Source organism: Ornithorhynchus anatinus, chromosome 3 (assembly GCF_004115215.2).
Source record: "Ornithorhynchus anatinus isolate Pmale09 chromosome 3, mOrnAna1.pri.v4, whole genome shotgun sequence".
NCBI classification, from domain to species: Eukaryota; Metazoa; Chordata; class Mammalia; order Monotremata; family Ornithorhynchidae; genus Ornithorhynchus; species Ornithorhynchus anatinus.
Window position 1 is genome coordinate 35,253,123 of NC_041730.1, and position 22,331 is coordinate 35,275,453.

The 22,331-nt window shown below is 38.7% G+C and overlaps 1 protein-coding gene and 1 pseudogene across 6 annotated transcripts in view; one reads left to right on the forward strand and one right to left on the reverse strand.

Annotated features, from left to right (window-relative positions):
* Positions 1 to 22,331, forward strand: part of NELL1 (neural EGFL like 1) — a 522,694-nt gene that overhangs the window by 216,053 nt on the left and 284,310 nt on the right. The gene's annotated exons all lie outside the window — the stretch shown is intronic.
* On the reverse strand, positions 19,698 to 19,801 carry LOC114810527 (annotated as a pseudogene).

Sequence of the window (22,331 nt, forward strand, 5' to 3'; positions counted from 1 at the left end):
TAAATAGGGTATTCATTCAGTGAAATTTATTGAGTGCTTACTGAGTGCAAAGCACTGTACTAAACACTTGGGACAGTAGAATATAACAATAAATAGATACATTCCCTTCCCATAATGAGTTTACAGTCTGGAAGGGGAGTCAGGCATTAACATAAATAAATTACATATATGTACATAAGTTCTATGGGCTTTAAGAGGGGGATGAATAAAGGGAACAGATCAGGATAATGCAGAAGGTATTGGAAGAAGAGAAAAGGAGGACTTAGTCAAGGAAGGCCTCTTGGAGGAGATGTGCTCCAATAAGACTTTGATTAGGGAGAAAGAAATTGTCTGTTGGATATGAGAAGGGAGGGCGTTCCAAGCAAGAGGCAGTATGTGGTCATCCAGACGTCTCTACCAGGCTGTACCCCCGACACCTCAAGCTTAATTGTGTCCAAACAGAATTCCTTATCTTTCCAACCAAACACTGTCCTCCCCTGACTTTCCCATCACAGCACTACTATTCTTCTTGTCTCACAAGCATATAACCTTGGTGTTGTCCTTGACTTCTCTCTCTCATTCAACCCACATATTCAGTCCATCACTAAATCCTGTTGGTCCCACCTTTACAAATTGCCAAAATCCACCCTCTTCTCCCCATCCAAACAGCTACCATGTTAGTAAGATTGTATTAACTCATTGTATTAACAATTGTATAATCATTCATTCTATCCTGACTGAGTCACTATATGAGTCTCCTTGCTGACCTCCCAGCCTCCTGTCTCTCACCACTCCTGTCCATACTTCATTCTGCTGCCTGGATCATTTTTCTACAAAAACATTCAGGACATGTCACCCCCACTCCTCAAAAAAACTCTGGTTGCCCACCCACCTCTGCATCAAACAAAAGCTCCTCACCATTGGCTTTAAAGCACTCCACCATCTTGCTCCCTCCTACTTCACCTCTCACTACTCTTTTACTACAACCCAGTCCATACACTTCACTCCTCTCATGCTAACCTTCTCAGTGTGCCCCGATCTCGCCTATCTCCGCTGTCAACCCCGAGCCCACGTCCTGCCTCTGGCCTGGAATGCCCTTCCTCCTCAAATCTGACAGACAATTGCTCTCCCCTCCTTCAAAGTCTAATTGAAGGCACATCTCCTCCATGAAGCCTTCCCAGACTAAGTCCCTCCTTTCCTCTTCTCCCACTCCCTTTTGCATCGCCCTGACTTACTCCCTTTGTTCTTCCCCCATCCTAGTCCTATAGCACTTATGTACATATCTGGAATGTATTTATTTATTTGTATTGATGTTTGTTTCCCCCCTCTAGACTGTAAGCTTGTTGTGTGCAGGGAATGTGTCTGTTTGTTGTTTACTGTCCCAAGCACTTAGTACAGTATTATGCACATAGTAAGCACTCAATAAATATGATTGAATGAACTTTTGAATAGAGGTAAATGGCAAAATAGATGAGATTGAGATACAGTGAGGGTATGTGATGAGGGCTTATCAGGAAAGGCCTCTTGAAGAAGGCAGAATTTCAGTAGGGTTTTGAAAGTGGTAGTTTTTCAGATATGAAGGGGGAGGAAGTTCCAGGCCAGAAAGAGGTGGGGGCAGGGGGTTGGCTCGAAGAAGAGGTTGGCATCAAGTGTATTGCATGGATTGTTGTAGTCATTGTAGTTTTCCATTCAGAAAGACAGGGTCATTGAATTTAAATGTTTTGCTGCTTTCTTATAGGGCAGAGAAACCATAAATGGATCCAACTGTAAATGAAATGAAGTTTCTATTTACTCAAGGATAAGAAATGTTGTCTGGAAATGATATGTGGCCCCATTATTTGAATTGTTTTCATCTATCTATACTGTTTAAAATAATATTTTTTCCCCATTTCATCTAAAAGTTATCAAATAAAGTAATAATAAAAAAATATGTTTTTTCACCTGTGGAGGATGGCAGTTTGTTACTGGTCTGTTTTCCCTTTCAAATATGTAAAAACACCTTAACTTTCTTTTAAAAATGGGTTTAGAAGAGTTATAGAAGCTCTTGTTTTTACTCTACCCTATGTGGTTGTTGTAAAATGGGATAATACAGGTTTTAAAACTTGTTCAGAGTTAACATGTTTGAGAATCAGAGTGGCTTAGTGGATAGAATGGATAGAATACGTGCCTGGAAGTCAGAAGGTCATGAGTTCTGATCCTGGCTCCACCATGTCTGCCATGTGATCTTGGACAAGTCACTTCACTTCTTGCAGCCTCACTTACCTCATCTGTAAAGTGAGGATTAAGGGTGTGAGCCCTATATGGGTCAGGGACTGTGTCCAACCTGACTAACTTTTACCTTCCCAGCACTTAGAACAATGCTTGGCACATTGTAAGTGCTTAACAAATATCATTATTATTATTATTATGTTATAGTATTAATCACACTATGTATTTCATCTTTTCAGATCTTTAAGGTGAACTGGAAACAATTTGCTAATACAGAAAAATGGAAGCAGGAGAAATTTCTGGACATTCCAGTTAACTCAGGTGTCCTAGATTCAGCTTGCACTGGGGAGATGAAGCATTCAGAGTTTTAAAGCATTAGATTTTTCAGAAGTCTTGCATTTTTAAGCAGCATTCATATCCCTAGACCAGAGTCAGATGAAAAGCTGTGTGTCTAATTGGTGTAGGACTTGCTGTGTTGACAGCATCAATATGCTGTAAAGAAGAAAGTTCAAAATATGCAGAGTGTTCAGGGAAAAAAAATTGACAAAAATGCAAAATAGGTCACAGTGAAAGCAGCACAAGATCCTTGGGAAAAGGGTAAATAATTAAATATTGGGAAATCCATAGGGGCAGGTGGAAATCACTATGGGAAAATCCATTGAAATTTTCATTATAACCTGAATAAATTAGAATTGTTAAAATGGAAAATCCCTTTTTTAAAATCTCAGATTTGCTTTTATAGTAAAATAATGCTAAACTTGTTCACCTTAGCTTCAGGTGGATGTTTGTTCCCCAAATTGTCATCACAATTGCTGTAATTCATTATGGCTGACATTTACTTCCTAAGAGGAATTACTATTAGACAGAAAGAGCTGTTGTGGATTAGAATTAAAATTCACTGGTATATCTAGGATTTCTATCGGAGGGTTTGACTGGCATCCACTGAGCCCACTTCTAATCCTTCTACAGCTACCCACACACACACAGCACCCACCCACCCTTTATCTACGCAGCTGAAGAAGAGCCATAAGAGGGAGAGGGAAAGAAGAGAATGTTGATAGGAAAATTAGTCCTTCACTATTCAGAGTTCACAAGAAGAAAAAAAAATTGTATCTTTGGATATTGAAACTGTATTAATACTAGTTCTAGAAATAAATGGTCCTAGTTAAATAACTACTGGGGAGGTATTGGGTTGAAAGAATGAAGTGTGGGTGAACTTTGATGTTTATACTTTACTTAGAAAGGGAGAAAATAACAAAAATAGGGAATGTTTCATTGTAAATTCTGAAAACCATTAATCCATAAGATATATACTTACACACAAACACATGAATTAGGAGGAACATAAATTATACAAGAGCAGTGGTCAGCATTCTTGCTTTCATCCTGATATTTTTATTCATATATTTTCCATTTGTGAAATAATTATAGACACTGAATTCAGATTTAAACATGATCTAGGGTCTGACAGGTTTTGCAGTCAACTCAGGAGAAATGAAAGATGAATTCTGAAACAAATACGTCTCACCTATGATTTTGTTCACTGCACAGAAAATAGCTACAGACTGTAAACTATATTTGTGGCTAAGCCTTCAAAGTTACTGTTCCCTCTTAAGGATCACGGGTAGTGCATATCTTTGAGCTATAACTGCTAGGGTCTGGATTAATGTCAAGCATTTTTTAAGGCTGCTTTTACAAACATTGTGGCTAGATTACGAAATTGTCAGGTAGCTTTCAATGAAGGTTTAGAGGGTGCTTTCTAAAGCCAGCCTGAATTAATGCTCAGCAGGTAGCTTTTTATTGATATCTCTTTTGTGTTGGCTGAAGTTAGGTGAAAATGGACTGCAAAGAGAAGCTGGCCTTGTTTTTCACCTCAATTATGGGGTAGAGTAAAATTTAGCCCCTTGTCACCTGTGGACAAATAACAAAATAAACTGGCTTGTTTTCGGGTGTGTGTTCTCTGGCTGGTTTTATGTTGTTAAGAAGCGCTAGCATTTTGCTGGACTGCTGTGCTCCCAGTGCACTGAATGATATTTTAGTGACCAGAAAGGGTTAATGTTCTTCCAGGCGATTTAAGTTTACTCACCTAACTAGTTTATTGACTTGGTAGGACTTGACCTATTCTACTGCACCAGCCTATGACAAAGGGAAGATTGTTGTGGCCCTAATCATAATGGAAATTGACCCAGAGTAAATTAATTGTGCTAATTGTCTGAAAGAAGAAAAAAAAGAAAAACACAAAGAAAAGCAGTTTCACATCACAAATGGTATCTTTTTTTGCAATCCCCAGCATAATTTTCTTTTATTGGAAACAGATAATCCTTAGAACTAAAAAATATATATATATATGTAAGCGTAGATACTGTGGATCATCATCAGTGACATTTGTTGACTGCTTACTATATGCAGAGCACTGTACTAATGCTTGGGAGAGTATGCTACTTTTCCTGACAGTTACCTATCTACATGAACATGGAGGGAGTGTTGCTACTGGAGACTGTGGAGTTCTTCAGTGAGAATCAGAGTTCCTCACTAATACTGATACTAATACTATACGACCATCCTTCTCGTCTCTCAAGCTCGCAACCTTGTTGTCATCCTTGAATCAGCTCTCTCATTCACCCCACACATCCATTCCATCACCAGTGCCTGCCGGTCTCACCTTTACAACATCACCAAGATCCACGCTTTCCTCTCCATCCAAATGGCTATCTTACAAGCTCTCATAATATCCTGGCTGGATTATTGTGTCAGCCTTCTCTCTGATCTCCCTTCCTCCTGTCTCTCCCCACTCCAGTCTTCATTCTGCTGCCCGGCTCATCTTTCTGCAGAGATGCTCTGAGCATGTCACTCCACTCCTTAAAAACCTCCAGTAGTTGCCTATCAACCTCTGCATGAAACAAAAACTTCTTACTCTTGGCTTCAAGGCTCTCCATCACCTTGCCCCCTCCTACCTCTCCTTCCTTCTCTCTTTCTACTGCCCACCCTGCAAGCTCCTCCTGCTCCCCCTCTGCCCTCTGCTCCCTCCCCATTCCCCCCTTCACCTCCCCTCAGCTAAGCCCCCTTTCCCTCTGCTCCTCCCCCTCTCCCTTCCCCTCCCCTCAGCACTGTGCTCATTTGTATATATTTTTATTACCCTATTTATTTTGTTAATGAGGTGTACAATCCCTTTGATTCTATTTATCGTGATTATGTTGTCTTATTTTTGTCCATCTGTCTCCCCCCAGTTAGACTGTAAGCCCATCATTGGGCAGGGATTGTCTCTATCTGTTGCCGAATTGTACATTCCAAGTGCTTAGTACAGTGCTCTGCACATAGCACTCAATAAATACTACTGAATGAATAATACTGAGTCTTACAACATGTTCATCTGATTGTGAGGACAGAATGTCAGTGATGACTGGGCTCATTGCCTTTAAAAATCTGTTTTCTGAAGTGTACTCCCTGACTGTGACATCACTTCTGTGGAGTCCCCTTGGGACTTCGTTACTAAACCCAAAGTCAAAATGCTGTCTTCATTAACTTTTGCTGGTGACTCTGAGAGTGAGATCTGGACTTGTCTCAACCTCAAGCTCCTTCACTCAGACGGACTCACTCTTGTCTCCTGAGCCCTGCACTTTGTAATGCTATGCATTCCATTTGATTCCATTTGTAGGGGCTGTTTCCCCAAACAAATAGTGATGTTCCTTTGAATCAGAATGTGTGTCTATCCTTTGTTAAAACATTTAGTTGATTCTCTCAACATGCTGCTGTCTATGCCATGTTTTGATAATGTTGGTAGCTCATCTTAGATTGATGACATGATGAGGAATCTGTATTTAGTTGTCCAGTTGGATGGCAGCAACCCTAAAACCCCAAAGAAATTGGAAGTGACAGCTTCCTCATTATCATGGGAATGGGGTTTTGTTATCTTCTGATAGCAAGGGATTTGTCACCAATGTAGAAGAAAATGCATTTAAACTGGCAATTAAGGTGTCTTTATCAAACCTTGGTCTATTAACTTGTTCATTTTTGCAGTGAAAGTCATTAGGGACTTTAATGTACAAGGTAAACCTTTAGATGGGTGCTACTCCCATAGGCATACAGTATTTTGTAGGGGAAAAAAGCGATTCAATAAATTTTAGAATTATTAATAGTCAGCACAACAGCCTCAGTCCTCTTAGGAGTAAATTGTCCCATTGTTATTTGAAACAAAGAAAAACATGGATTGAATCATCAAAATGTTGTGCGTGCCAATTCTCCCATTGCTTTTTTCCTGAACATGATAGACTCTGTTACTTATAATTCAAAATACCAGTAGTTTGAGGCAGCAAATTTCTGACTTGAATGCATATTTTTCATTTTTAACAGTGATAGCCCTTTGTGCAAAAGCTTTTTTGTGCCTAGAAGATGTTTTTCATTTTCTATGAGGAATAGCAACCTGTCTTTATTTATATGGACAACCATATGTGAAAAAGACAGGTTAAAGATGGGGTTTTAGTTATAGCAGTAGGAAAACAATATGAAGGTTGAAGAGGGTTTATATGGTGAGGCAGACTGGTTTCCACAGAGGAGAAATAAGAAGAATCAAAAAGCAGGGAGAGAACTTGTTTTCCAGTTGTAATGAGATTAAAAGGCCACATGAAATCTTAGAAAGGAATAATGCATGTTGGCTATTCAGAAAGTTTGTGCTTTGCCTTGTATGTATATCTTTGTCTAGTGACATAGCTCTGAATGCCCCACCATTCAAACCAAGCCGTCTTAGCCTTTCATGAAGGCTACTAAAATATCCTTTACAAGACCCTCCAGTTATAAGAACATGCTTACCTAATTAATTTTTGCCATAGTCCACATCCCTTGATTGTTTTAAGTACTTGATTTTACCCTTAGGGTTGTATTGCTTTTCAACAATTTTTCTATAGGGGCTAGTTTAAATGACCACGATCCTTCATGATAAGTCTAGAACAAGAGACGATTTGACTGAGATGCTCTATTTTAGAGTTAGGTGATCTTTGTGGTTGCTGGTTACCCTGGTGCTGAGAAAAATGATTTTAATCAGGATAAGCCTACACCTGATATACATGGAAAGTCTCAGATTTTTATAGACAGTCCAAACAATCTTCATAAAAATATTTTAATGTCCTAGAATTGAGAGCTGTAGCAGGCTCAAGACAATGTTAAATTGATGTCTTACTGGAGCTTGTAGCATTAACTTCCTAGAATGCCGAGAGAGTTAATCCCACACAATTGGAGCTGAAAGTGAAAAAAAACAAACAAAAAAACCCCAACAAACTAAAAGCGAAAAACAGAATGTCACTGGCCTGAGTGGTGAACAGGCAATGTGCAGCAGGAGAGCAGAAAGAAGGAGGTGGACATAGAATATGTCCACAACCTGCCAAAGGGCTTGGATCACCCCAGTAGAATCCCCAGAACCAGGATAGGGACTGTGATCCGCTCATATTCTTCATATAGGTAAAGGAGGAGAAGCAAGGCAAGGAAAAGAAATCAATGCATTTTTAATATAGCTAACCTACAGGGTCACAAACACTGGCACTTTATAATAATGATTATAATGATGTTGATAATAATATTGATAATAATTGAAGTACAAGATAGAAAAGAGGTGGGTTTTTTTTCAGACACACCTTATAGCATGTAAATCGATCTATTTGCCTGGGCTTAAAAATTGATTTTGGAAACATTAAATGTGATTTCACTTTTCCTTTCACCATCAACATTCAATCTGTATTTTTTTTAGTTTTATCATGGTAATCAGAGGAGCGATGCAATCTCTGCCCTCATAAAGAAAGGTACCACAACTTAAAAACTCCAACTAAACTGTAGGAAGTGACCCAAGGTTGCTAGAACAATCATTTATTCAGATCATAAAAGTGCATATTCTCACAAGTACATCACCTGATTAAATCATTCCAAGAAACAAATATTGAGGGATCTATGTAAACAGAAATAGTATGAAGTGCATACTGTCTTTACAGTACTGTAGTGCGGAAGAGAAAACTTGGCTGGGAATTAGACATGATCCTTGGCCCTTACAGGGCTCATGATATGAGTTTAACTGGGAAAGAGGGATTGATGACAGACACATTAGGAGTGATGAAACATTAAAACACAACACAAATACACAAAATAGGCTAAAAGACTTGGTGGCAAAAGAAGTCTGAGATTGTACTGGAGCACGCCAGGGTGAGAGTCCCTGAGTGGCGGGAGGGAATGTTGCGGTTACATGGTGTTTTCTCGGCCATGGGGAGAAGTCCAAGAAAACCTGGGAACATTTTTTATCCCCGGCCATGTGCATGTGGGGCATGCTTCGAGTGGGGACCCTTGGTGCCAGGAGGGGAGGTAGGGGTGTGCATTTGGTAAGAACTGCCAACAAGTCATGCCTATTCTATTTGGGGAAGAGTTTCTCCGAGAAAAGGTGGTGATGATGGAGAAGGAAATAAAAGATTATTGTTATTGATATTTTGTAATGTCAGTCAGAACTGCAGCAATATGGTTTGGCTTATTTGTATACTGGAGTGGGTGGTTTGTCTAAAAGTAATTCCTTTTCCCTTCTTCCACTATTTTGACTATCACACCTGCACATTGTAAAGCTGTAATATCTACACCTCAGTAGACTGTAAACTCATTGAGAGCAGTGGATCTATGTTGTGCTTCTGTTGCAGTCAATCATTCAAAGGTATATAATAAAATACCTTGGATTACTGAATTCTGTCTAGACTGAATTTCTGGGGTTTCATTCCACCATTGCTGTCCCTACCATTCCAGGTACTTAACTCCCATGATCACAGGACTAGATTTATTCTAGTCTAGACTGTAAGCTCATTATGGGCAGGGAATATGACTGCTAATTTCTTCTATATTCTACTCTTCCCAAGTGCTTAGAGCAGTGCTCTGCATGTAGTAAGCACTCACTAAATACTATCGATTGATAAATTAGGGTTTGGCCTTGTGGGGAGGAGGGTTTCCCCAGTCTCTTAAATTATACATCTGAGAGTCCAAAATACACACACACAAACACACACACACACACACATTTTAAAACCCTGGAATCATGAGGTTTGTGTGGTGTTCTTTTGATTTATTCTTTTCTTTGTTTATGAGATTTTTTTAGTTCAGTCTCATTCACCTGGCACATTAGCTTGTTCCTGAGAGGCTAGCTTGAGATATCCAGACTTGCCCTGCTCTACAGACTGAGCCCTCTGTGACTAGCCTTCTGTACATACTGAGGAGAGTAGATTTGTCAGAATTGTTTGATTCCAGGGTGAGCAGAGATCACTGTTAGCTGTTTGCATTGATTGTACACAAGGCACTGGGCAAGGACAAATCAATTACTCTCTGGAACAAAACATTCACCTGTAGGTGGTAAATAAATACTTAAAGGACAACTGAGGATTATTTAATGTCTTGAGGTAATTTGGAAAAATTACATTAATGATTAATTTACTTCACCTGAGTGGACTTTTTAGTTTAAAGCATGATTTACTCAGCTTGATTTTTCCTGAAGATCAAGTATAATTAGAGAAACTTTTCTTAAAAATTCTACACAGATTGGTGTATACCGAGAGACTTTTTGTCACTGAGTACATTTAAAAGTGACAGTAACAATAAATATTGTCACATATAATAGTGATAGGGCGATATTGTTGTCTCCTGCTGAACTTCACTACAACACTTTCTCCCACATAGTTTGGTGACACATGTATATGCAGAGATGCTGCTAACAAATGTTTAGGTTCAAAGATGATTTTACTGATAGTGGAATTTTATTTATATGCGCAGTTGTGACTGCAGGACACACAGTCCCTACCGCATTGTGTGCACTTAGAGATTAACCCTTGCTTACGATACCTAGGACTGTATTTCCAAGTGCTTAGTATAGTGCTCTGCACACAGTAAGCTCTCAATAAATATGACTGACTGACAATGACTGAGTGAATGAATACTGATTGCTTTTATTCCTAATATGCAGACCTGCTTAACTTAGCTGGTGATGTGCAGCTAAGGATATAACAAAACCCCTCCAATTTTGACACAACCAGACATTTTATCGTGGTGAATTTTAGAATCAATCAATCATTCAGTGATTATTGAGCACTCTTGGTGTATAGAACACCTCAAAGTAAGTGGGTGAGAGGAGTACAATAGAGTTGGTGGACATATTCCCTGCCCATAATGAGGAGTTACCCTCTGGAGATCTTTATAAGCTTTCCAGTGCAGTCAAACTTTGAAAGACTTGCCAGAGACTAGGTTTTGACTGATGATATCAAATACTTTTGTTAAATTTATAAACACTGCAAAAAAGTATTGATGTTGTTCCCTGCATTTCTTTGCTAGCTAGTGTGCAGCAAAGATCATGCAGTGCTGTTGTCTAAAGGCTAAATGTGATTCTGGGAGAACCTGTGTTAATGCTGGTCCTCTGTTGTTGGTCCGATAAGATTCTGGCTACAGTTTTGGCACCAGTGGAGAGAATTGAGATCCTATAATTTTTTTCCATAGTCAGCTCTCTTCATGAAAATGGACATCATGATGGCATCTGTCAGTCTCTGGCATTTCCTAGCATTTCATGTTAGGTGGCTGAGTTGCAGGTCCCATCCTTGCTTGAAAATCTCAACTTGAATAAGCGCAACTTGAATACCATCAGATGCAGAAGTCTTGCCTTTGTCCATTGTTCTGATTGCAGAGGATATTTTATAAAGCGTTGAAGTAAAAGCCATGTCTTCATATGTTGCATTCATACTATACTTTGAAAAGCAGTCATCACTGATGATAGAAGTACTAGTAGAAGTATTCTTGCCATTTCTTTAAGATTCCTTATTTGTCTCAGGTTAAGTTAGGCCCATTTGCATTCTTTAGCAGTTTCGTTGTAGTGCGTAGATATACATACACTCTTCGGGGTTATGGAGAAGTCCTTGGTTTGGTTTCAGAATGGATATTCTTCATTCTTTTAGGATTCTTCTCCCTTGACATCATACAATCTTGGTTTCTGTGTGCCACAAAGAGGGAGTCAGTAAGTATCCCTTTTATCAGGGTTCTGAGCATCTGCTGGATGTTGAAGTATAGCTTGTTTCGATGCAAGCAATTCCTTGATGTCAGAATCATTTTCATCAGAACAGTCCTTTTTTTACTTTTATTTTATTTTGGAAGCATCCAAAATCTTGAAGTCTATATGGTAAAGACAGTCATCAAAATGGCTGGTAACACTGAAAGGTACATGTAGCATGATATACTAAAAATACCATTCTGAGGATAAATTATAATAACAATAATAATAATGGTATCTATTAAGCATCTATTACATGCCAGGCATGGTGCAAACTATATATATGCTGGCTGTTTCCTCTGCACAGATAATACAAATTTTATGGTAGATCAAATGACCTTCTTTTTTAAGTCTATCCCCATGTTAAAATATTGCTTCTCACTAAGAAATATTTTGTTTTTTGCATTGTGAAATTTTTTAAATTGAGGAATACACTAATGAGATAGCTAAAGTCAACATAGCCTAGAGTCCCAATGCTTTTGGATCAAATCTTAGCTTAAAACAAAGTAGCAAATTAGATATATTCAATCATTCATTCTTTGTTCTTTAGTCATTTATTATCGCAGACAAGAATACACAATCAGTATTATTCATTAGCTTTTATTTCTCTATTCATATTCACAGTATTTGAGGTATTCTATACAACATGAACAAGTGCTTCCTGTCCTGAAAAAAATACATTCTAAGAGAGGCTTGAGAGATAAATACCCATACCTCAGTTTCCTTTCTCTCCTGCCTTGATTGTGAGTCCCATATGGAATGGAGACCTGTGTCTGCCCTGATTATTTTGTGTCTCTCCCACCACTCTGTGCCATGCTTGGCTCTTAGGGCTTAACGAAAACCAGAATTATTATTATTTAGCTTATTATTAGTAAATTACTTCTCTCTCTCTAGCTTTTCTAAAATAACTGGAATTTTCCCAAAACAAAATGCATCTTTACCTAAGAATTAGAGGGATTTTAAAACATCTGGGACCACATTTTCCTACCTACAAGGAAAAGAACTGTGTTTTGTGTATATGACTTGAATTTTTTGAGGTATTTACAGCTACTATGCTGAAGCCTACTTTCATTCCAATACATTTTAATTGAGATCAGAATGTGTCACAGGTAAATCTGGAAAAATCCTGTTTCATGATCTATTATAGAAGTGCTCACTCAGGTTCATAACAATTTTGCTGAAGGGATAAAAAGCAACCCACTAATCTTCCATCACTATCCATTTCAGAAAAGCATAGTTTTTCTTTAAGTAAAAGTTACCAGGGACTTTCAGAAGTAGTAAGAAATAATTGAAGATGAATTGAAAAAGACACTTACCATTTGTAATTTTGGCTAACATAGAAATGTTCCAGATCAGAAAGAAGTAGTGAATGGTTTATAATACCTTAGCACAATGGCTTATAATGAAAGAAAACCGGACTATGTTATTGAAGTGTGAGCACAATTAAATTACTAGTTCAGTTTCACAGCCAAAAGCAAGGTAATTAAAATAAAATTTCTCACTAAACATCAAGGATAAGAAAGGGAGTAGGGTTGAGGGGGCAGCAGGAAGGGGGAGGGAAGGAACCTTTTTATGATTATCTCTTGGAAATTTTATGGCTCTTCCAGTTTGTCACCTTAGGTTATGCCTAAGGACCTTAGTGCTGATGTGATCGGGAAAACAAAAATGATTCTTCTAGTAACTAGTGTTATAAATCATAGCAGATTGCCAAAATTTGTGGAAGGGGAGATGTACTCTATTTTTTCATTATTATGCTGACAAGTGTTATCATTATATGTGAGGGTAAGAAAATTAGTTTTAGGATACAAAATAGGAATCTGCTTCACTCTAATATTATTTGTGTATGTTTCAAACTTGATGTCCTGTGAAATTGCTTGGTCCTGTACAATAGTTAAACATAGAAGGTCAGTTGGAGCCAGGCAAAGAGAAATCCAAATTAGAGTACATTTACAGCATTCTTGCTTTCATCTGCATTCACCTCTCATGTTCTGGGAAAGCAAATTGTATATCAAAATTGTTATTAGCAGTCTATTTGGGTAGTCTGATTCTGATAGATTCTTTTTCTTGGAGATTTGGAGTAGCTTTTGCATAATATTAGTTAAGTCCACTATTCTGAATTTTATATGACTGTATTACAGCCTTGATAGTATGAGTGATGATGACTAAGAGCCAGAGGTTGAAAAGGTACATGGATATGGTCAGAGAAATCTAGTTTTGGTGGAAACCATAAATAAGAGTCATATGCTACAACAAATATAAACCAACAGGAACTGGTTTTTTTTCCACGTTAGCTACATGCTCTCATATGCTGAGTGGATTGATCAAGTGAATGAATGATTTCAGCAGCAAAGTGGGAGAGTATTAATTTTCTCTGCTAAGATGCTCTTAATATATTGCATTTTTCATTTCTAACAAAGTACTTATTAGAAATGGTCACAAGATATAATGCCGGTGCTTCTTCAGGGACACTGGATATTCTTAGACATTCGAAGGACAAAATAATCAGAGTTTCATCAGCATTTAATTTTTCAAAGAGGTACAAAGTCCTTCAAAATGCCACAGTAAAAGGTTGCTGGGGGCACAGGGATTCTAGATCAATTATATGGGTAGTCTGCTACAATTCATCATTTGAAGATAACATCTATGTGGATTTGAAAGAGTAAGTTAGTCAATATCACAGAGCATAGATAGAAGGACACAGAGTAAGGGTATTGGGGATAAAAATAGAACTGTAAAGCAGAGAAATTGGTGGGGGGATGGGCAAAGATAAATGCTGATGGAACCAGGTATTTTAATGTAATTGCTCTGAGTATAGTAATGGTAAGGAAAGAATTATTCATTTTGAATACAAAAATCCGGTGTTCATCCTGGGCCATTAACAAAATCAGCTCAAAGGAAAGTGAAGGTAAAATATGTATTAGCCAAATTAAAATGGATTTAATTCTATTAATACAACTCACTTTTCACGCTAATGTGAAAAGTGTAGGAGAAGCCCCTATTAAAAAAAATCAAAATGGGAATCCCTTGAAATGTATCAGGAAACTAGAAGGATTAACTGAAATAATCAATTAGGTTAAGCTGCAAAGACACTGGAAGATGTAACTCTTCCAACCTTTTGGCAAAGCAGTCTCTCTAATTGCTTCTTCCCAGGGCCTAAAGCGAAGTTTCAGTAGCAACATACTAAACACCTCGGTGTGGTTGGCATATTGATTAGTCTAATGCAACACTTTATATTTGAGAGCCAACTATAATCCCCTTCTGTTAGAGTTAAACTTTCAGGCTACAACTCCTGAAGTTGAAGATGTACTCATTAGATGTGGAATGATAGAGAAAAATGTGAAGGACCCACAAACTAAGGAAATGGCACAGGGAATGGTATTAAATTGCCCAGGAACATTAGTCTTGGCTGGATTTTTGAAGGATTGTTCATTTTCCTTCAGTTTGTGGATCATTTGTTGTAGTTTATGCTGTGGGTGGTAGCCAGAGAGTGATGGTTAACTACCTCTGTGTTGAGGGTAGACAAAATATAGCTTTGATGTTTATCGTTTAGATAATTGAAAAAAAGCTTTGTAGACCATCTTATTCTATTTATCTTTTGTAGAAAAACAGAGGTGTTGCTACCTCATTGAGTTTTCATCAGGGGTACAATGGTCATAGGCTTCACAGGAAGCACTAAAAGTGCACATACAAGGGCAGAATTTGGCTCCAGAAGTATTGTGTGTGTGTGTGTGTCTGCGTGTGTGTATGTATGTGTGCACATATGTTTCCCAAACTACTTATCCTTGTTGAATTCCAGAGAATGAACGAAAATAAAGTTAAATGTGACACTAAAAATAGGTTATAGGGAGGGCTGTTGCAAGGGTATTTAACCACTACTAGTGAAGTGTCCCATATCTACTTGTTTCCAAAGAAAACCTCCAGTGGTGAAAAGACTGAGCCCTTCTTCCGCAGGACCTTTATTGTTATTCTGAGGACTTATGGGATATGTTATAATCCTAGTCATGCTTGCAGCATAGGATTCCCCCTGCCTTCCTCATTCCCTATCTTTGCCTTTCATTCTGCACCTCTCATCAATCTGTCAATCAGGGACAGTTATTTAACCCCCATTGTGGGCAGAGCACTGAACTAAGTACTCTAATGGTAATCTGCCAACTATTCCTCAATATGGTCAAAATCACCACTGGCCCCTTGCCCAGGCCCTGCCTCTGTCCTGGAACTCCCTCCCCTTCATAGCCAACATACCATCCCTCTCCTTACTTTCAAAGCCTTATTAAAAGCACATCTCCTCCAAGAGTCCTTTGCCAACCAATCTCTCATTTCCCCTATTCACTCCCCCTTCTGTGTCAGTCTTGCCCTTGGATTTTGACCTTTTATTCATCCTACCCTCAACCTCACAGCACTTACATACATATCCATAATTTATATTAATTCATCTCTCTTCGCCCCATCTACACTGTAAACTCTTTGTGGGAATAAGTAGGGGAATATCTTCAGGATATTTAGAGATAAACAGCCACCATTTGCTTATGCTTGCTTCGTCTCCTTAAAATCAGTACTCTTGCTATGAAAATTCATCAATTTTCTACCTCTTCATTGGAGAGGAGAAGGAAATGTATTGAAATATGCAAACATATTTTTCTCCTTTTATAAAGTTTAAACATAAGGCAACAAATGCTTAACATTAACCTGGAGAAATTTCTAGTGATTTGAAAAGAGAATTTGGGATTATTTGCTTTTAAATACCCCTGTTTGGTTGAAATGCAATATCAGAGGTAAAGTCAAAACAACAAAAAAAAGAATTCTGACCGGGTAGGGGAGGTGATTGTGGTGAGTGAGGTTAGTCTGTTGCCATAAGAGAGAGCTGGGACTCCCCTACAGCTTCTGGAGCTGTGTTGGGACTGGGAGCTGTGTTCTGCCAGGAGAGGATGAGGAGTGGAACAGCTAGCCTGTCTCCATCTCTAACGACTGCCTTGTCAGGAATGCAACTCAGGGCCTTGGGTGGAATCAAAATGTGAAAGGCAGGGCTGTGGCCTCAGGAGATTGAGACAGAAGGGATTTGGGATGGGGCTGGGCACCACAGTCCCTCTGAGGCCTAGTCCTACTGGACATAGATGCTGTCCCCACTGGCTTCCTACTATGTGTTGAACACTGTGCTAAGACCTGGGGTAGATGCAAGAAAAACAGATCTGACATATTTCCTGTTGCACATGAGTCTCTCAATTTAAGAGATAGGGAGAGTGGGTATTTTTGTCCGTTTTACAGATAAGAAAACTGAGGTCCAGAGAAGTTAAATGACTTGTCCAAGGTCACATATCGGGCAAGTGGTGGAGCCCAAAAAGGTATCAGCTCTTCTGACCCTTTCTCCATGGTCTTTCCACTTGGCTATACTACTTCCAGAGTGGAGTGGACATCCTGCTTGTATCTGGTTAATTTTAGCCTGGGAAACCTATAATAATAATAATTGTGGTAGTTATTATTATTATTATAGAAATAGAAATGCTTTGATGGCAGATAGGCAGACATATGAACAGATGGGGGAGTTAGGCTGAAAAGAGTCATTTAATCTTCAGAAGGTATGTATATATTTATATACACATGTGCAGATATACATGCATATATATTTATATACATACATCTGTATATATTATATATATCTCTATCTCACCATAAAGTCAATAATGAAGGAATTATGATATTGAAAATCTAACAATTATGGTTTCAGTATACTTATTTATATATGTACATATTTCAGAAATGTAGCTGGTAGAAGTGGGGTGCTTATTTCAATAATTTTGTTATCCTCTGCCCAAATGTCAGCTCTGCTAAGCCTTTTATTGAAAAATTCTCTATGGCCCATGGGGAAGAAGAAATATGTAAGTTTCTCTAGACTAAACTCCTTGTGGGATGGGAATGTGTCTCTTATACTGTTAAATTGTGCTCTCTCAAGCACTTATTACAGTGCTCTGCACTCAGTAAATATGTTTGACTGACTGGTTGGCTAGCTGACATAATGAAGCAAAATCTCAAATGATGAGACATGAGAGTAGATAGTTGGCAGACAGCCTTAGAAGAAGAAATTATTAGGCATTCAGAAATTAGAAATGGGGCAGCTATCTTAAATCAGAGTCTCCATTAAGACTGTGACAACAAGAGGAAGGACAAAAACAAGGCCAATATTATGTTAAAAATGCAAAAGTAGAACAAGGAACTATTTTTGTCATGTGAACAAGGAGGAGAGGATTGTCATCCAATCGTTGGTCTCAATAGCTACACTGGCCCACTGTGAAACTCACAATAACATCGTCTTGGAATCTGAAGGACAGAGAGACATACACATAGACTTGTATATTTATGTAAACATCTTTACAGAACTTTATAAAATGAGACTTCATTGGCAAATCAGAAGTTCAAAGCTGGGGAAATTGGATCATCTTCAGCCAAAAAATCCTCCATTTTCACTTGAGCTACGGTTAGATTCTCCTATAGTGCACTACAGCATTCAGTATTCACTGGATGCTCTGTCATTTCAAACATCCAATCAGACCTTCTGCTAGAGGACAGCAAGGAAATTGTAGAGAAAGAAAGGGGAAGCTGCATTGCTGAAGAGACAAAGGGGCTGATCCACTATATTTCACAGTAGTAGTATATCACAGTACTAGCAGATGCAGCTATTCTGGATGAAGTTAAGATCCCAGAAGTTTTTGGGGTTTTGTTTTTGGGAGGGAGGGAGGAACGGGAGAGGGCGGAGCAGAACCAACTCCTAAGTCCTTTTTCTTGTATCTGATTTTACTGCGAGCACCAGCTCAGTGCTTTCTGGAACCTAGCCTACTACACTGATGTAAAGCCTCTTCATTACCTAATCAATATTTAGGGGAAAGCTAGGGCAGAGGAAAAAGCGTTTGTGGTGTATTTTGGGTTTTATAGTTTACATTTTAGTTTTCATTGCGTTGCTTCTCAAGTAAATTCTTCTGAGACAAAAATGTTTATTGGCAATCACTGTGTTTGAAAATATGCTCTCAGACATATTCACAGAGTGCCTAATAACTTTTCAAAGGATTCAAATGGACCTCCCATTTGGCTTCTGGCCAAATTTCACATCTCCTTTATTCCTTTGAAATGTGTCTTTCCAGTGAGTTTGGGAGGCTGGGGGGTGGGAAACTATCTCTTTTGGAATATTTTAGCAAGGTGGTCTCCAGCTCAAAGATTTGAGTCTCATAACCATCTTAATACACCATCTATACAGAGAATACCCCCATTTCTCCTTTGGTGCAAACTTTTCCTGAATACCTATATTCACCTATTCCTGTGTAAAGTTCATTAATTAGAATATAGTTATTGCTCTTTGCTAGTGCTTCAAACCAGGAGAATATTTAAGTTGAAAAAGTGAGAAAGTGTATTTTTGTAAGCAATCAATCAATGTTATTTATACATCTTTGAACTAACAGTACTCTTGACCACACAGTTTATTATCTCCCTTTGTTGTCTTCAAATTCCTTTCACTTCCATTTCTTACCCAGCAAAATGCTGCTGCTTTCTGTTGATTTTGCTAATACCATAGATTAACCAGACAGAATGAAGCTCTATCTTATTCCTCACATCCCTTAAAGAAAGAAGAATATTAGGTTTCATAATACTGAAACTCACATCTGTGTACTTATTTGGATGGGTCCATGACAATCATGCCATTTATATAAAAGGTGTTTGGATTATGAATTTATCTGCGTGTCTTATTACATGTCCTACCAGTCCCTAGTAGAAGGGGTTGAATTATGATCCAACATGGTACTCTCTCCTCCTGCCAGTCCAGTAATACAATCTTCCCCCAAAATGCATCCAAGCAGTCATGAAGGATGCATTAATGCAGTCCCTCTGTGCTGGGCAATGGGGAAGCCCTCTGTGTTCTGGGAGTCGCCTCTGCCCTGGCCAGTTGCGGACCCGGGGGATTTATTTTTTGTTGAATTTTCATATTAAAAAAACAACCACAGAAGGTTTCTAGTTTTTTGCTCCTCTTGCCATCCCAGGGCTAAGGCCAAATAGTTTGGAGTCTGGGCAGGAAGTGCAGGTGCTTTCCTGCTCTCTCCACTACAACTGCTGCTCTAGACCCCAGGCTGCCTCCCTTTTCCTGAGAGTCCCATGTGAATCAGCGACTGTGTTCGACTTGATTATCTTGTGTTTACCCCAAGGCTTGGAATGGTACTGGGACATTATTATTATTATTATTGTATTTGTTAAGCGCTTAGCATGTGCTGAGCACTGTTCTAAGCGCTGGTGTAGATACAGGGTAATCAGATTGTCCCATGTGGGGCTCAGATTTTTTAATTCCCATTTTTACAGATGAGGTAACTGAAACACAGAGGAAGTGAAGAGACTTGCCCAAGGTCACACAGCAGACAAGTGGCGGAGCCGGGATTAGAACCCACGATCTCTGACTCCCAAGTCCGTGCTCTTTCCACTAAACCACACCGCTTGCCAGAAAACTTGGTTAGATGCCACAAAGTAGATGGAAATGCCTTAACCATATATGTGTTGTAAAGACCACTAGAACCTTTCCATCCTTCTCAAGGGGAGTGCTAAGTGCTTAACAAATGCAACCATTATTTTTCTGTACTTGCCATTCTTGGGGCTGCCATAGCCATGGAGACCAGTGGAGAAAGCAGGGGTGATATGTTTCCAAGCCTCCTCTTTGAAATTTGAAGTGAAGGAATCAGGAAAAGATTCAGAATGATCAGGAAGTACTAAATGCTGTCAGAGATAAATCTTCGAAGATTTAGAAACTGAGGCCTAGTAGAAAGAGTATAAGACTAGAAAATGATACACCTGGATTCTAGTCCTGGTTTGGCCCTGGCATGCTGTGTAGCCTTGGGCAAGTCACTTAACTCTCTGGGCCTCAGTTACTCATCTGTAAAATGGGGATAAAATGGAATGTGTTTCATATATGGAAAGGGGACTGGGTCCTATCTGATAAACATGTATATATCTCAGTGCTTAGCACTTAATAAATTGTGATATTATTATTATTAAACCAGAAAATTGACTAAATAGTATTTTTACCTCTGCAACTGTTTCAGGGAAACAAATGTCATTTCCTAAATTTTCCTTCCCGGAGAGACACCACTGCTGGAATTCTGTCTGTATCCCTAGATAACTGGGAAGATGCTATTTATAGCTGGAATCTTTGTTTTGATTACTTATCATAAGGAGAAGCATCATGGCCTAGTGTAAAGGTCTAGTGTGGGCCTCGGAATTAAAGAATTTGAGTCCTACAAATGGATCTGCCACTTGCCTAATATGTTGCCAATCTGTAAAATGGCGTTTAAATCCTACTCCCTCCTATTTAGACTGTGAGCCCTATATGGGACAGGGATTTTGTCCACTCTGATTATAATAATGACAATAATTGTGATATTTAAGTGCTTACTCTGTGCTAAGCAATGTTATAAGTAATGGAGTAGATATAAAATAATCAGGTGGGACACAGTCCCTGTCCCATATGGGGTTTATAGTCTTAATCCCCATTTTACAGATGAATAACTGAGGCACCGACAAATTAAGTGACTTGGCCACGGTCCTTCAGCAGTCATGGGGTGGAGCTGGGATTAGAACCCACATCCTCTGACTCCTCTTGTATCTCTTCAGCACTTAGTACATTTTGCAAGTTTGCTAGTTTCTAAGTAATAATTTTTATGAAACATGTTTCCCAACCACTTTTTATTCCCTTTATCTCCTCCTAGTTTCTTTTTAAATGTATATTTGGTAATTGATTTCTATAAATTCTGGGATCTGTCAAACACAGTGTATGAATATGAACACACGAACATTAGACATGCCAGAACAAAGGTTGTTGAATCCAATGTTCCACCTCTGACATTGGCAACACCTTTAAAAAAAATTGATGGCCAAATGCATGTAAGTTTTAGAAGCAAAAATCACTCCTATGTTCATTCCATTCTACCCACCACCAGCAAATCACACATCCATGTCCCAGACATTTTATTTCAGCAAAACTGTATTGTCTATGAGTCTTCCAGCCTTCAGTCTCCCCAAGTAGCTAAACACTGGTACACCATAGAAAAGGTCATCTGCTACAACTTCCAATTCCTTCACTTCTAACTTCCATCATCTTCTGAATCCAAACATGGCTTCTGGAATCTCCACCTGCAGTCCTCATTCTACCTTCATGCTTTCAACTCCCACAATTCTCCATCCCGCGCCCATCACAGCCAAATGTTTTACCTGGCTACAATTTCAAATTCCATTCCATTCATTCATTCTTTCATTCAATCAAGAATAAGCATGTACTGTGTGCAAAACACTGTACTAAGAACTTGGGAGAGTACAATATAACAATAAAGAAACATATTCCCTGCCCAAAGTGAGCTTACAGTCTAGAGGGGAGATGGACATTAATGTGAATAAATAAATAAATTACAGATATAAACGTAAATGCTGACCTAATCTCTCAACTCTAAACATGTCTCCAATCCATGGAATCTGCTCCTGGCAGTTGTCCACCAAGCTATCTCATTCCTCCTTGATATCGCAGTTAAAGCCCACATTTTTCAGGTATGTCTATGATTAACCTCACATGAGCTCCTGTAACTCAAAATGATCTATGACCTCCACTCATTCTTGTGATATCCTGGGTTGGTCGTTATCCACTGAACTCTAACCAGGGTGATTCTGGCTTGGCTCGCTCGGATTGGGGCCCAAAATACAGCCTCTTCTGGCTGTCATGATCTCTCTCACATCACCTGGATAGATAAGCATCTGCCTGAACCAGGAATATTATGTTGGATCTTTAACTAACTAGAATTATATATAAAATTGTTCCCTGCCTTCAATACTCTGAGATGCATTATCTCACTGTTGCATCTGTTTGTATAAAAGTATTTTAATGCTTAAACTTAAGAAACACATTCCTTTGAGTAAAGGGACTATAGAAGGAAATGTAATGATTTCATGTAGTGAAAGGATTCTGCTGAAAGAGATGAGTTAGAAGGAGCAACATAAAAATGGATTTAAGCGACGGAGGCCTCTTATTAGCTACCATGCTTTCACAAATGCTTTTTAGGATTTTACATTTAAAAAATGAAAGATGCATAAA